The following is a 17,668-nucleotide window of genomic DNA, read 5'->3' as shown; positions in this document are numbered from 1 at the left end:
CTGCCAGGATGTCTCTTAAAGAATGCTTTTGCATCTCTGTGCTTGACTTGGTTTAATAAAATGCTTGCAGTTATAATCAGCCAACAGCACTCCTGATTCCAGTACTGACCAGTAGAAAAACTGTGCCAGCTAGTTACTCCGTATTCAGATAATAACAATAATCTTTAGCAAAATTGAGAGTAAGCATCTTCCTTTTTCGACCTAAAAAAATAAGACTCAATTCTTCTATATTCCTTTCTGAATTTCTTTTTCCTAGCCTTTTCCATTTTAGTTGAATATAGCTTCCTTGTCAGTCTGCCCATCCTCACTAGCCAAAGCACTTTCACACATTTTTCTAATCCATATATGATTTTTTAAAACTTTCTTGTCACTTAGTCTGTGTGTGGTTTTAGTGCTATAAAAACAAGTTAAATCGTAAGAAAAGCATCGCATTTTAAAAGACTTCTGTATATGACAGAATGGCTGCTATTTTTAATCAAACAAATAAAAGCTGTTTCTGTCCTATAACACCTAATTTTAATAAAGTAAAACATAACTTTTAGACATTATAAGACCAACATACTAAATAAAATAAAAATATTTTTATTTTATTATTAGGAAAAATGTATTTTTTCCTAACTGAACAGTTCCTTATGTAGATATTATTTCTACTAACAGATTAAGCTGATTGCTGAACATACCAAACAATTCCTCAGGCATTGTCCAGTATTATTACCTCCTCTATAGTAGAGACATATTTAATGAGCTATTTAATTTTAGCATGTGAATTTAAGTAAGTTATCAAAAATCACTACACTGCATTTCTCCAGCCACACCCCCCTCCTAAGGAACACTCAATTATTTTGTTTCTTAAAGCAGGTATCAATATCTTTCTAAAGTACCAATTTCTTCTTCACTGACAGCCTTAAACAGAAAAGAATAGACAACTTTGTTTAAAAAATATACAATATTAGGATTTTGCTTCATGATTGAAGAAAAAGTACACACATGAATTACACTTTATAATGCAACATTTGAGAAAAAAGTTTGTGATACTTGTTTTTTCCCCAAGTGGAATCTATACCTATAATTGTATGGATTAGCGAGGCTATGCAAGCTAGCCTGTCCCAGCACGCTCCCCACCCTGTGTGCTTAAAGGGAGCTTGAAGCCAGTTTAGGGAGACACTGCTGCCAAGGAGTGCTCCCCACTGGGGGGCTCTGCACAGTGGCAAAGGCGAGACCTAGTTACAGCCCAGGCTGGACCTGAGGTCCCCGATTTTGCTGAAAGCTCAGCCATTCCTTTCCTTTTCCAAGTCTTTCTAAACACAAAGATTCTAGATGCTATTTCCTCACGCCTTAGATTTTTTCAAAACATCCCAGGGAAATGTAGATACGTGCTACTCAGTCCATCCTGTCAGAACCCGGAAAAAAACACAACTTTGTAGGAAACTATAAAAAATTAGAAACTGAGCACATAGCAATTGAGCACATAGCAATTGAGCAATTCTGTTCCATGGGTGGGATAAGAGAATAAAATATAATATATAAAAGAAAGTCAACTAGAAAATTCAAGCAAAAGTGGAATACAATTTTCAAATCTGCAAATATGTCCAATTGCACAGAAACTGTAATTATGAATTTAATTTTATATTTTTAACATATTGTGGAATAATCTTTCTAAAACTTAACCTGCATTTTTTATTTTGTTGATGTGTAAGTCATAAACTTTGCACTTGAAAATCTTAACTTTGTTCTGTTTATGACTAATAGATTACCTCCAAGACCAAGAGAAAATATTTTTTGCATTAGTTTAGACTTGTTCAATAGACAAAAAAAAGTAACTGAGAAAGCATGCCACTTTTGATTTGCTTTAGACTTCTGCATACTATTTTATATACCAAGTCTTTAAAATGACAATAACAATCAGCATGAAATTAAGAAATGTATCCATCAAGCCAGTTCCTACCCGTCTAATTTTGCTTAGGTAACAGACTTGTTCAGTTTTCTTAGTAAAATATGACAAACCATGTCACCAAACCAGATCCAGATTAAACTACATTAAGAAAGCGCTACCCTGCTAATTAAATTTCATAAAACTGTCTTAGCACAGAACCACCAGGAAGAGACGAACCAGAAAATCTTCCAAGAGGACCATTACAATGGGAAGATTTTCTTTACGTGGAAGATGATCAAAATCTCTCACAATTACGGAGGCAGCTAACAATAAAACAAGCCAGTTCTAAAAAACAGGTTATAAGCCACATAAATGCTTCCTGGCACGAAGTGTTAGCAATGACTAGGAGACTGAGCAGGCAATAGTACCTTCCAGCCACTTCTAGTTTTCAGAAGGATCACTTTCACTTTTTTTTTTTTAGGCTCAGACTACAGCATATATTCCCTTTATTCTTGGAAATTAACAACAGATTTCTTACTGCGTGTCCTTTCTTTCTTTGATAATTTGAGAATTGTTTGCTGATGTGGTTAGATACTTGGAAGAAAAATGCTAAACCCCTATCATCTTGAACTCCCAAGTTCTTCAGCAGCCTGTAGAACCACCATCATTAGAAGTCTTTCTGAATAGGTTAGATATGTATGTGTTGATGTATGTGTGTTAGGCAGGAATGGTGTGATCTTGTGAAGAAGGAATATTGTTTGGGGTCTTTTCTAGGTTTGGGGTTTTTTTTGCTTTGCTTTAATGGCTTTAGTTTTTTTCAAAGGTATTCCAATGAAATAGCAGTACACGATCTACTAACTATGAAAACTAAGTAGTCATGAGCCAGCTAAAACAGGTCTTAGGATACAAACTTGAACCCACTTAAATACTCAACCAAGTATTTTAAAACACGTTTAAGGTACAAGGCAATAAGGTTCTTTTGCGTAATAACTTCTCTACCCACCACAGTGCAGCCAGGGTATGACTAGCCAGTGTTTGACTTAGATTTAGGTGGGTCTATGTTTTGCTGTGTCCCCTTTTCACCATCTTTTATGTTTCTTTGCCATGTTTTCTGAGGCTCAGTTATTCCACTAACAACTGCATGAAATAAGAGAAGACCAGACTGCAAATGGATACTTTTGCTATGAGAATCATAAATTCTTTTGAAATTGGAAAAATGCCATACCTTCATTCAATAAAAAACACATTACTCTGATGATCATGAATATGACTCAATCAGTACACCAAACCGATTATTTTAAAAATACAGTTTGGCCTTAGGTATATTCAGTTGATAAACTATCATAAAGGAAACAAAAAGCATCTTCATACTGCTTTAAAAACATGAAGATCTGAGAAACGAAAGAAATTATGAACTCTAAAAAGTTTCACAAGCTCTCTAAGAGAATTACAGCAACAGAGAGATACAGCAAAGAAATAGGAGAAACAAAACAGGAAGCAGGTGCAAGTTATCAGTTATAAAAATTATCATGAATCTCCCTTTTCAGTAAACATTGAAATTACTTCTCTATTCTTCATCCTGAAGAGCTTCATCTCCTTTCTAAAGCATCCTGCATAAACATCCAACACCATGCATAAACTGCTTAGTAATTCAGGAGTTGCAAAAAAGGACAATAATCATATTTAATGTATGCCATGAGGTATATCATATTTTCAAATATCCACTAATATGCCCTATCCTACAGACAGTACTAATTTTAGAAATACCAATTTAGTTTTAATAGTTATTAAGTCACTTTGCTTTAGAAAACCAAGGAATATTGGAAACAAAGCAGGAACTGTCCAGATGCGCATAGCCTATAACAGCTATAAAGCACAAACTACTTTCAATTCTTAGTGGCAGAACAGCTACTAGGAGGGACACAGTAATTGAATGGCCTTGCAAGCTCTCCCAAAGATAACATAATGTGGATCTGGTAAGATGAATTAAAGTAGGGAACTTCTATACACAACCAAACTGTAAGCTTGCCTGTGGAGGAAGCACATACAACAGTTTTCACACTGCTCTTATTTGATAAAACGATTCACTCAATTTCCTCTCGCTTAAATGTGATTTTTTGTGACAGAGAAAATCCTCAGTAAGTATGACAGACAGTGGCCTTTAAAAACTGCACCCCCTAGAATGCTGAGAGAAAAGCAAAAGAGAACTCATAGAGTTGCAAGAACAGCCATTTTCAGAATAAAGGTATTTCAGAATTAGTTAGAATAAAGTCCTAGTTATATAGCACTGAGGTTCATACTTCAGACACATTTCAAAAGCTGTTATCCATAATTAAGTGAGAGAACTCAGTGAGGACAGTTGATAATTAACTGTAAAATATATATGAAAAATAATATCAATTGCAAATTAGTATTGGCATGTACAAGTGGACATATTATGCTAACATGCTTTTCCCAAAGCTTCTGTTACATATATGTTCTAGAATAGATTCAATTTAATGGCTGTTCTAAAACATGTACTTACAGCCATATCACTCAAAACTCTTTTTATGCACATGCAACAGCACAATTTTAACTGAAGAGAACTGTAAAGTAAAACCTTACCCAGTCTGTATCCTGTTCTATGTTAAGATTTTCATGCAAATCTGCCTTAAGTAAAAATGAGTTGAGTGGTCTTATACTAAATTTCATTAAACACATTTATGTGTCTCATGTTGCTACAATTTTGTCACACTTTTTTCATGTTCAAAACTCTTCTCAGATCCATTCCAGAATGAAATGAGAAACAATAACTGAACAGGAAAATGAACAAAGTTAGTGATTATTTCGAATGCTCTGCACTGGCACAATTATCTGAGGGAGGCATTTCTACTTCTTCTGGTTTTTCCTTTTAATAGGAATTAATCTATAGAGATTAACATCAAGAACAACACTAAATCTTAAATGATCTACATCTGAACTCCTGAGAGAATTTTAATAGAACAGCAACTCTACTTAAAATGACAGAAACAGTGAAAGGTGGTTAAACAATCAACTAATAATAACATTTAACTCATGGTGACGTGTCCTGGACCACACAGTTTGTTTTGCTTATGACAGTCCTGGAGCAGCCTAACTTCTTAACAACACTTACAGGATTTCTCCTGGAACTGAAAGACAGACATCAAATTTGCTACAATCTGTGCAAAACAGCTGTTCTTGAATGTAACCTTGGATACCTGCTACAACCACCAGGGAAAAGAATCAAGAGCATGCTGTTTCAGTAGGATCTTCCGTATTATGGCCAAATTTGTGGAAGCACGATCTGTTCCAACAGCGAAGAACACGTTTTTTGTTTGTTTGTTTGCTGTTTGTTCCCCCCAGCTCCCAGCTTTATGGTTTCTTGACCTGTGACACTGCAATATGACTCTGGATTTGCAATGTATGCACCACATACAATAGGGAATGATGTTATCTTCTTCCAAGAGTTTTGCATTATCTAGCTCATAGTAGGGAGCAATACTACAACTTAAATGGCAAACACACAAAAAGTTATTTACAATGTAAAGCACAGGGATTTTTCATTGTGCAAATCCCATTAATGAAATCCACACAAATAAGTCCCCTAGCTTGTTCCTCAAAAATTAATGCTAAAGCATTTATTTATAACTACATGTCCTTTTCAAAAGACTAACAATTACCAGACTTTAATGACAACTTTTTGGAGACTATGGACATATAAAATGTATAAACCTAAAATAATTGTTTGGCTGGAAGCCTGGTTAAACCACAAGTCTGTGAGTGAAAATTAATCTTTCAGATGAAACGTACAATTTTTTTTCATAGTACTGTTAAATTCATTGTACAAGTCAAGCTGTACTTTGAAGTCAGCAGTTTGGAAAAGCATTTTCCTTCTTCAAAAGTAAAACAAAAAGCAATAAAATGATTACCATTCAGACTAGCTGACAACTTTCTTCCAGTGTTGGAAGAAAATTGCTTTTTTGACAAATGCTTGTAAGAACCTGCATGGGAGCAGGAAAAAAATGGCATGCTATGGAACTGATGTTAATTTAAGATTTATAAAAAGAACCTTTTTAAAAGGTTCATATAGACAATTAGTGAAACCGACAGACGTATCCTGTTCTAAGAGTTAAGGTGTCAGGGCCAGGGGAAGGGGGGGGGGGGGGGATAGAAAAGGAAAAGAGAAAGTGTACTGTTCTAGAAATAAGTGAACTTCCAGCATTTCCAAAGAGAATAACAAGTGACTAAGGCATCAATCAGCTGGACAGATTAGCAGCACATTTAAAAATAATTAAAAAATGGCTACAGTATTTGGTCACTAACACTCAGCAAAAATACTGAAAACAATGTTTTGTTTTCTTTTGTTTTTCTTGGAAAAGTATTCATTTTATTTTCCCATATCCAGTGGTTTCTGACACTCCAAGTTAATTATTTCACCACACTAGCAAACAGATCTACAAGTCAAAATCAAACTCATGTCCAGGAAAAAAAAAAAAGGAAATTAAGGGAAACTCCTTAATTACTTTTCTTCAAATTTAAATTTCCCAGGAATAGGCTTTTTAAGGCTGCTATTCTTAAGTAAGAATTCTGCAATTTGAATTTTTTGGGGGACTTCCATGGCAACACCACTACCCCATCAAGACATTCTTATTTTAAAGTAGTCTTTTACTTTTGTGACAATTTCAGTAATAAAACTGTAGTTTTGATAACACAGGTAAGATACAAAAATCATATTAAATTTTATTAATTACATATTTTCTAATAAAACACTATTTTAAAGTATGCAAGTTGTACTATAGTCACAGAAAAATCTGGACATTTGCATGGCAAGAGGTGATCCTAGATAGTCTAAAGAAATAAGGCAAATAAGAGAGAAAGAAGGATTAGCAAGTCCAGTTTACAGACAAGCAAGTAGGCCACAAAGAGAGTACACTGATGTTTGCTTCTATACAGTCTAATAGTCCTGTAACCAAACAGATTTTATATTCCAAATACATTGTTCAGGAAGAATTGTGTCATTTTACAGATATAACATTATAAAATATTTATATGAACTCCTTAAACACAAGTTGATATTGGATTGGCTTTATCTCTGTCTAACCTCTTGGCCATTTTAGTAAGAATCTACATTGGTGTTTCACTTACATAAAATTACCGCATTTTCCAGCTGAATGAATGCTACTAATTTTCCAAGCATTCTGCAAGGAACTCCTTGGAACACAGCTCCAACTTTAAACTCAGTGCATTCATTTCAAACAGCGTGAAGTCTTCATGGAAGGTCTATACTAGCGGAAAGCTTTCAGCTATGAAGAAGCTTTTTCAAATTAGTGTAGTCTCCAATTCAGTAATGTCTCAACCTATATGACATTTTCATAAACTCCCAGAAGCTTATTTTCAAAAGAATCTGATTGTTTTAATAAGCCTGAAAAAGCTAAACACTAAAAATAAAAGCTGTCTTTACTATGGAATAGTCACTATATAAAATTTATGATGTTTTTTGAAAGTTGAGTTCATATGGGCAGATTCAAACAACATACTCAATCCTATTGAATAATCAAAGAGCACAGAGATCTCAAACTATTGCATAAATTTGTGAAAATCTGACTCAAATACAAAAAGATAGAAAACACAGAAAAACACCGACTATGAACTACCTTTTTGAGTTTTAGCTATTCTAATATCCGTGAAAGCCTCAAGTTAAAAAGCTTATGCTGAGTTCTTATCACCGGTAGGCTAATTGACACAGTAGAAGACTTGATCATGTGAGTAAATTCTACCAACTTAATGTACTTTCTTCCACAAAGAGACCAAAATAAGTTAATTTTCCATCAAATCTGACATGAACAGAAAATTATGGGTGGGGCTCGGAATTAAGGCAGAAGACTTTTTTTCCTGACATAATCATACTGAAAGGAGCTGAATGAGTTACAATAGCAGCTGTCTCATCCAAACTGAGAATATTAATAATTTACACACACAGAGAACAATTTATAAAGGGGTCTATCTGAAAATTTTGTGAAATGTTAAGCATTATATTTTTACCTTTGAGTTCAAGGCTTTACTGCAGTATAATCTCATAGATATGTATCTGTTTTGCTTTTTTCCTGGCTTCAATGTCTCAGATACCAATAATTAAAACTACATAATATGAAGTGTAAGACATTTAATAATACAAACACTCACTGTCACATCAACATGCTGAAATGCAAGCATTTTTTTGAGTAATATATTTTACATATCTTTCTGCACAGAACTAGGCCATCATCTATTTCTACTATTGGTATTACTATTCACACAATATTTTCTGTATGCAAATGTGTTTGTATGTATTCTTATAGGCCAGAACTTCAGTCTTTCAGTATTTCAGTCCTTCTTGGGTTAACGCACCTATGTCAAGACATTGTAATATAGACAGCATCATTTTCCATTTTCGTGGGAAAAATACCAGTGATTTGAGCTGTGTGCTCCCCGTAACATTGGAGGAAAATCGTGTACGTACATGGAAAGGCCACAGAGGGAGAGACACAGGGAGATATCTTTGGGTGAAGAAAAAATCCTAACAGAAACTTAACCCAAGAAATATTGAAAAGTTGTGTTAGCAAATAGAAGGAATAGTTTAGGAAACATTTAACCCCCCCACACACTTTTGGTTATGGATATGCTGACAACTGGTACATCCAGTTTCTCTCCATTAACACTGGCTGCTGTGGTTGAGTCATGTGACAACTGCAGCTTTTCTGTGTCTCATTTCATCCCCAGTCCTTCACGCAACAGCTAGATTTGACCTCATATGAGACTGCAGCTACAAGGTTTGTGTAGTTCATAACATAAGTTTAAAACAAGTATAATGTTTGAATTACAGAGGAATAGCTTATCGCTGTTATGGGGTTTTCTTCTCAATTTTAAAAACTCTTGCTTAAAAGATTTGTATAACTATAGTGATAATTTCCTACTAGACATGACTTTTCAACCATTCATTCAACTGGGAGACACACATAGTATGTTATTTGCACTTTTCCATGTTGACACTCCTTCATCCCTACTATAGGAAAACAACACTTTCATATACACACTTCGAATAATTTTAAATAATGTAAATTATTAGTATCACCTCTCATATGATTTGGGCCTGAGACACAAAGTAACTACTTCCTGCAATCCTACTATTAATATAACTTCCAGATAAATTTCAGAAAACCTGAGGCACTGACTTCTGGTTCTAATTTTAATATGAGTAGCCTCTTCTAGGATAAGTAGAAAAAAAGTTTGCCTTATTCAACAGAATTAAACCCAAAACTCAGTCCTAACTAGATCTTACATTTTTCTGCATTAGCTACTGAATGTGAGTACCTTCAACACACTCAAGAGAAGGGAGATCCTAAGGATAACAGGAGTCACTAAAATACACTACTGAAAAAAATAAATAATGGTAAATAAGCACTTTCCTATCTGAAAAATATGCAAACATACTGAAAAAATGTGTAAAACGTTTACTAAAAAAATTTCTCTGTCACAGTTATTCAGTATTTCAGAACATGTGGGGAAACTAAACCTCTGTAAATTGTATGGGAACCTTTTCACACATTTTTTTAAAATTTTCTGTAATATGCTTTCCATAAACAACAGTACTTGTCTGCAGATATGTTTGTATTACATACACATTTTATATCTAGATCTATAACCAGAGTATTTTCACAGCTATCTTATGGGTTAAAAGGATATGCACATGGAGTAAGGAAGGAGGGAAAAGTTAGAAGCACCACAATCAACATAAAAATTCTACACTATTGAAAAAATGGTCAAATTCTGACCATCTTAAAGGAAGTTAAGAATCCATTCTGGGGTCCAGGTTTTTACCTAACCACCCAGCTGTTATGAGATTGCTACTGTGAACTAAGAACTGAAACTGTGAGGTTTAAATCACTATTTAATTCCTTTCACCGTTCATTCATTGGGCAACAACCAAGTAATGGTCAGGATAAATACCAGTAATATTTCTCTTGTCATTCCTAATACTAACCCCAGTCAGGCAAATTGCTCTACCAGGTTTTTCTCTAGCAGTCAGCTACAATCAACTCTTTTTAATAGCAGGTTTTTCAGCTGGGCCTGTTGAGAGATAAAACAGGGGTAGGGGTGTAGATTAGAGATGATTAGAAAGAGCAAGAAGATTAAAAAAAAAAAAAGTAATACATTTAATACCGTTTCCAAAAGTGATAGGTTATGAGTATTCAAAGTAAGCAAGCAGCCCAGCATACTGAAGAAGATCCTGTCTCAATCTATTTTAAATGCTGTATAAAAATTTTTAGGAAACAAGAAATCTTAGTAGACAGACACAATAATGGCATTATCTACTTTCATCCTTCTTCTTCCAAAACTCTTCCTTCTTTTCCTATTGTAAGTAATGGAAACAAGTTCACAAAGTAATTTTCATCTTCCTTTTATCCATAAAACAATGATACAGAAATTATATCACGATATCGCTTCAATCACCAGCTGAATCCAAATATACTTGTTTTAATAGGTTGTTAGACCTTTTACTAGCCCTAAGCAACAATGGAAAGAGCAAGAAATAAAGAGTGGGGAAAATATGAATAAATTTCAGAGAACGAAGGGTAGCGTTATTTTAAGGTCAGATTTGTGGAGAAATATTGAAAAATGACTAAAACATGTAAAGGATTTTTGTTTGTTTCCTACATTATTATGATGCAATGGTGCAGACTCTTTTGTAAAAGATTTCAAATTGATAGTTCCCGGCAGATAATTAATATGGGAAATATAAATAGGGAAGATACAGCAATGGGAGTACTAGAGCCATTCTAAAGTTGCAAGGTTTACTTTGTGAATATATTCTCCATTCATAACAGCAACTGCATTTAATGACTCTTACATTTTTATTCCTGCAATTTCTTTCCACAGAACTTTGACTTTTGTCGAAGGCATTCAATATTGAAATATATGCACCTGACTCTGGAATAAAAGTAAGGTCTGCATATGTGAATCTAGAAAGCACATAAATAAGTTTCCTCTTTACATAATGAATATTGTAGTTCAGTTACATGCAGTATCTCACCAAATGAGATGATTAAGGAGAACCTCCAAAAAAATAAAAACAGAACCAAGACTTTACAGGTTAAAGAGAAGAGGGGGACTCCTTCATATGTTTTGAAAGTATCTCATCTCAGAATTTCATTTATCCCTAGATTTTCTTTAATAAAACATATTCATGCTAGGTTAATTTTTCATATTCTGAGCAATATTTTTTTCTGAATGCATAATAAACTACATAAGAAGTCAGTAACTTCTGTTAAAACAAACAAACAAAACACACAAACATATTCTGCTTTTGATTTTTTATGTCTGGTCTCCTCTACATTTCGCTGCTTATCCTTCCTCTCCTCCCTGCTCCCTCCTCTAATCTAATTGTGAACTCCAGGTATTCACTCCAGAAACAGAGAGGGAACAAATCAAATAACTTAATTCTAAGCAATGTCACAATACTATACTACAAAAGGCCTCTTAGCTTGAGCTCGTACTGCTGAACCAAGAGTTCAGCTCGTACTGCTGAACCAAACAGCTTCTGCTTTCTATGATTAGGAGATAGACTCCTTCGACCTACAATGGACTCCTTCGACCTACAATGCAACATCATCTATTTTACAATACTCCAGAAAAATATTAACTTCCATAATAAATGCCACAAGAGACATTTTTTCACCTAATTCTTTCTCTAGATTGGAAAAAAAATCAGTTGTGGCTGGGTATCAATAAAATCTGTTTTTTCCTTGATTACCATGGCATACTCGCTGGAATTCAGATTGTATCTTTTCCCTTCACAGACACTACAGACCCCTTTACTGGATGAGTTTATACTTTCTTCTCTTTGCCGCTGATTAAGCTGTGGCCAGTTCAGAAGAATGATGCGTCTCCTATTTCATTTCAAGTATTTCCATGTTTATAGTAAATTTTCAGCCCAGTTATTCATAATTGAAGTTAAATGTCAAGATTGATAGTTTTTCTGATTTCAACTCCTTATAGGAAATACAAAGTGGATTAACTAAACTGCCACAGAACACCCTCTGCCATCCTGGTCAATAACTCATCACTTTTTGCTCTTGACTTCAAACTAGCATTCTCCAAGCTAGCTCTAGAACTTGAATCAGAAAAGTGTTCCTCAGAGGGACTTATTAGTTTGATTTCCGCCTCCTGAAGACATGATTATACTGTGTTAGAACTGAAGTTGATATCTCTGCAGGGCACCGTACTGAACCCTGTAGATGTGCCAGCACCCTGGAGCTAGCTCAGTGGAGTTCAATCCAGTTGGCGGCCAGTCACGAGCGGTGTTCCCCAGGGCTCAGTTTTGGGGCCGGTCTTGTTCAATATCTTTATCAATGATCTGGATGAGAAGATCGAGTGCACCCTCAGTAAGTTTGCAGACGACACCAAGTTGGGCGGGAGTGTTGATCTGCTCAAGGGTAGGAAGGCTCTGCAGGGGAAATTGGGCAGGCCGGATCGATGGGCCGAGGCCAATTGTATGAGGTTCAACGAGGCCAAGTGCCGGGTCCTGCACTTCGGCCACAACAACCCCATGCAGCGCTACAGGCTTGGGGAAGAGTGGCTGGAAAGCTGCCCAGCAGAGAAGGACCTGGGGGTGCTGGTCGACAGCCGGCTGACCATGAGCCGGCAGTGTGCCCAGGCGGCCAAGAAGGCCAATGGCATCCTGGCCTGTATCAGAAATAGTGTGGCCAGCAGGAGCAGGGAAGTGATCGTGCCCCTGTACTCGGCACTGGTGAGGCCACACCTCAAATGCTGGGTTCAGTTTTGGGCCCCTCACTACAAGAAGGACGTCGAGGTGATGGAGCGTGTCCAGAGAAGGGCACCGAGGCTGGTGAAGGGTCTGGAGAACAAGTCTTCTGAGGAGCGGCTGAGGGAACTGGGGTTGTTTAGTCTGGAGAAAAGGAGGCTGAGGGGAGACCTCATCGCTCTCTACAACCACCTGAAAGGAGGTTGTAGCGAGGTGGGTGTCGGTCTCTTCTCCCAAGTAACTAGTGATAGGACGAGAGGAAATGGCTCCTCCCATTACATTTAAACATTCAGAACATTCTGAACACCTAACATCCTCACAGACAAACTGATGAAGCATGGGATTTAATGAGAACAAGTACAAATAATAGTAATAATTTAAAAATCCTATAAGAAATTTCTCTCTCTCTCGTTATTTCTTTGATGGGTTTTCAGTTGATCAGTTGTTGCTGTCTTTCACTGCATTGGCTTGTAGAAGTCAAAGTCTACCAATGCTTACACTACAAGTTAGAATAACTGAATTACATCACTAAATGCAATAGCACTCACCTTCAACAAAGCCTTACAAAGACCCTATCTGCATTTTACCTTATATTATGTAAATTGCAATATAGAACTATAGCTTACACAAGTTCCACTTAAAATCACCACATACTGTTAAAAGCTCAAGTAAATAGAAATTTAACAGCAGTTAATTAAGATTTTTGACTGAATTGAAAATGTGCCTTTTAAAAAATCAAACCCATGAAGGTGAATAATACTCGTGAACTTTAGACATTAACTGTAAAAGCCTCAGCTGCTTGTCAGCAGTCTCCAAAGGATACAGAGCACTTAGCAATTGTGTTAGGTGCTCTATATAAAAGAACAGTTATTTCAGTAAGCATTGTACAACCAAAATACAGGAAATATTTCAAACATTTTCTTCAGGATGGCTATTTTTTCAGATATATTGTATAGCTGAAACCCCCCTTTTTAATCACAAACTGATTAGTGAAATCTTCCCAAAGAATTTCACAGTACCTTTTCCATGGGATTTCTTTTTCTCGCTGTTATAAAAAAGAGTGAATCCAAATTGCTTTCAGCTCAGATAACGGCTTATAAGAAAACATTTTAAGTGGCCAGAATTCGGCCTGTCTTGGTCTTTTAGCAATTACCACAAGAATGACACATTAAAACAAACAAAACCCATCAGTGTTTTAAAACCAGACAACCTGATTGCTTAGGCATTAATCATAATTTTTTATTTATCATATGGAAGAGATAAGATGTATATGAATGCTCTAATACATATTTTTATAACATTTGAAATTTTACCCCCTGCTTTTTGTGAGATAATTTTATGTAATATTTTCGTTCTTTCATTACTGTATCAAACTACAACCTTAAAGTAGTTGTAAAAGGCTGCATTTTATGTCACAGAGATTTTAACAGAATTACTGTATGTGCTTTGGCATTCCTTACAGAAAGGAAATATGCAAGAGTCCTGGCGCAGAGATTACAGTTCATAGCAGCAGAGCATTAATTGAGTTCCAAGTTGAAGAATATGATATACAGAAGCTAAAGACTCAGATGTGAATGTAGTTTCAGGAACCAGCCACAGGATCTTTAACATTTCATGGATTGATGACTTCTGACAGGTCAGTACTGTTTGGCCACTTACAGATATGAGACTGCAGTTAAAGGAGTCATCTTGTCACTCCTAGACAAATGGCCGTGCTGCAGGCACTTTTGCATTAGGTTTATCAAAATTTTTGAAGAAGTTTTGTGCACATTAGGACACAAGGTTCAAAGATTAATTATAGAGCCTGCCATCCCAATCTACAGTGTATGCAAACTCTCCTTTCATTTTTAACCTCACAATTTAGCTACTGCAAATTCTTAGAGGTGCTGAATATTACCTGGCAAAGGCAGGCTCTGACTTACCTGGGGGCTGCTGGTTAACATAGTTAAGGGACATTGCATGAAACACTAAGACGAGTTTAACAGAGTAGCAGACACACAGCACATGTCACTGGCTGTTAATAAAGTCAAATATTTCAAACTAAGGGTAATCAAATTGTGAGAAGACTGGAAAATGAGAAAATATTTTTTGCTAGTAGCCACTCCACACAAACATCAAAACTTCAATGTTATACCTACTGACATAGTATTTATGCATCTCTTTGTAGTTGAGGTGCCAAACCAGATCGGCAGCCACAGGGTTATGGTAGAGAATAGACATAGAAAGATGAAATAACAGCATGGAAAGAATTAAAATTTGCAGTGTCACTGAGACTGAATACAGATGCCCTTCACCTTGATGGTAGTTTTTTAGTAAGTATAAAGGTACTGTTGCAGGATTTGGTCAGTTGGCTTTGATTATTTGTTTATGTTAAAGGTGATCACGTTATAAGTTTTTCTTTCAAACACTGATGGTGGTTGGGTTGGTCACTATCCAATTAATGACTATATCATGGCGAAAACAAACAAGATGAACAGAAATGAATCATTGACCACTCTGCTGATAGCCAGACTGGAGGAGGGATGGAGGGAATTTTAGAATAACTGACTACATTTAACTCAACTGCCTCATCTTTGAAGCATACTACCAACTTTTCCCAAATTTTTCCCACTGTCCAACAGAGAAATTAGTTTTAAGTTAATGTTGGGGGAGGAGAACCCAGCAAAACCAACCAACCAAGAAACCAAACATGGTTACTATCTCCCATTCCCTGAGTCTGAAGGTTGTATGAAGGTATGCAGGTAGCCAGGCAAAGCTATGTCAAGCTGATTCCTGCTGTTCTTAAAAGTATGTTTTCAAGGCATTTAAGAGCTTTGGATCTCTTGAGATGAAAAACTTGTCCATGCTGTACCAGGATTAAAATTATATTTCCCATTATGAAAATGAACTGGAGATAAGATTGGAGGTGTTGAAAAGTCAATTGCAGTGAATACTTGGCAAAACAAACTCTTTCCAACAGCCCACTGATTATCAGCAGGACTGGTTTTGTTTTGTTTTGTTTTTGATAAATCAATAGTACATACAAGGATATAGAGAAGTAGTTTGTTTCTTGAACAAGGAACATGAACGAGTTAATACAACTGCCCAGTTTTCACTGTGGTATTCTCAGTGGATCTTCAGTTCAGTTTCTGACTGGAGATAAATATGTCAACTACGGTCATGGAGCGTGATGGAAAAATCACAGTCTTGATGAATTGGCAAGGTTTCATCATTTTATTGTTAAGCACTACACAAATCTTGGTATTGAATGTCTGCCTTAAAAGGTATTGCAAGCTCAGAAGCATTCATCTGTGACAGAATAAAAATTATGGACTTGATTTGGCAGATGCTCAGATTATTGACAACTGAAGAGAGCGAAACATTCACCACGGTCAGAGGTAAACTCTGTGGTATGGCTATCTCTGAGCAACCACACAATATATTCAGAATAACTAGAAATGAGAATAGTAGGTTAAACCTAGATTGTTTCAAGAGACTCACGGCAGAATTCACAGATGACTGTATCAAAGGCAGAATGTGCCTATGAATGATTCAAAAGGTTGGGACACACTTAATCTAAAATCATCGTCAGAGAATTTTTAAGGAAAAATTACCGGAAGCTCCTGAATTAACAAATGCACATGTGAATTTAAATCAGTTCAAGTTAAGAAAGTAAAGCAGAGCATGAAAAAATATGAGATTCACATAACAGAAGTACTGACAGGTGGTAAATAAGCATAGCCTGAGGTGGTAAATAAGCATAGTCTAATTTACTGACTGTAAACATTAATGAATTGATTAGGTTCATCTTTGAACAATACTGCCGTCAGTAAATTTAATGGGAATTACAGCAAGTTCAGTGGATTTCACAACTAATGAAACCCCAAATTTGTTCTATTTTGACCACCATTTTTCCCAATAGACAGAGTTCATGCATCAAACAGGCTTCAAGGTGAACAAGGTGGGCTTGGAAAGTTTAAACTAGGTTCAAGCTTCTCTCTGAGGGAAAAAAAAAATTAGCACCTTTTCCCAGCAACAACACAAAGGCTTTGGTATGCTATTCAAAATTAAAGAATACAAGGACATATATATTTAAACCTCAGAAAACAAGACCGAACTGGAATATAGAATCTATGTATAAGAAGGGTTAGAAATGTCTTCAGTCAAAGTAAACATGAACCATTAGATGATCATCATTAGTTCTTTTACACCCATGACTTTTCAGGCTTTGGCATTGCATGGATCAATAGCACACGCTTCCTCATTAAAAATCAGTCAACAATTAAAATTAGCCAGTATATCAGGTAAGCATTAGAGCATCACTGATTGTTTGTTACTATTAGTCAGTTTTTGTCATTATTGCAAAATTTTACATTATCATTTTATGTCAGATGTTTCTTACACATGAGATAAAGTACCAGCACACTTCTCAAAGTTGAAATAAAAGTATCTGAAGAGGGAAATTATGGACCGATTCCTAGAAAACTTTAAAGTAGTCTTTTACTGTGGTAGTTTTTTACTATGGAAGTGTAAGTGCTACAGGAGCTTTTCTTCTGATTCAGAACTAGATATGAAAAAAATTTCCACTAATCCACACACAGATTTTCAGTCTGTTAAAACAGAGCAACTCACTTACAAACTCAACTTAGCTATTAGCTGCTAAGAGCAGACATACAAAGTCCTACTGGAGGAAGAGGTGACCAGAAACCTAGAGAGACATGGCTTGCACATCAGATTCCAGACTCCCAAATGCCCTTCCCCAAGTCACAGATTTTATAGGCCAGAAAGAACTCTGAAACCTATTGTCAGAAGCCTACCTGTTTTTCAATATAGTTTAATTTGTTTAAGTTTTTAATTGAAAGACATTTCATCACTGATTTATAAGAAAGTTGAGAACAGAACAATTACCCCTTGGAAAACTTGTCAGGAAAGAAGAAAACTTTTGAAGGAAAGAACAAACTCTTCATCATGAGGAACATGTATATAGGAGAGGAGGAGCAGCGAGGGGAAAGAGA

At 35.8% G+C, this 17,668-nt stretch overlaps 1 protein-coding gene across 1 annotated transcript in view; it reads right to left on the bottom strand.

Moving 5' to 3' along the window:
- Positions 1 to 17,668, bottom strand: part of NCAM2 (neural cell adhesion molecule 2) — a 330,359-nt gene that overhangs the window by 228,715 nt on the left and 83,976 nt on the right. The gene's annotated exons all lie outside the window — the stretch shown is intronic.

This window comes from Aptenodytes patagonicus, chromosome 1, assembly GCF_965638725.1.
Source record: "Aptenodytes patagonicus chromosome 1, bAptPat1.pri.cur, whole genome shotgun sequence".
NCBI lineage: Eukaryota > Metazoa > Chordata > Aves > Sphenisciformes > Spheniscidae > Aptenodytes > Aptenodytes patagonicus.
Note: the sequence above shows the minus strand (reverse complement) of the source record. Positions and strands in the feature narration are given on the sequence as shown.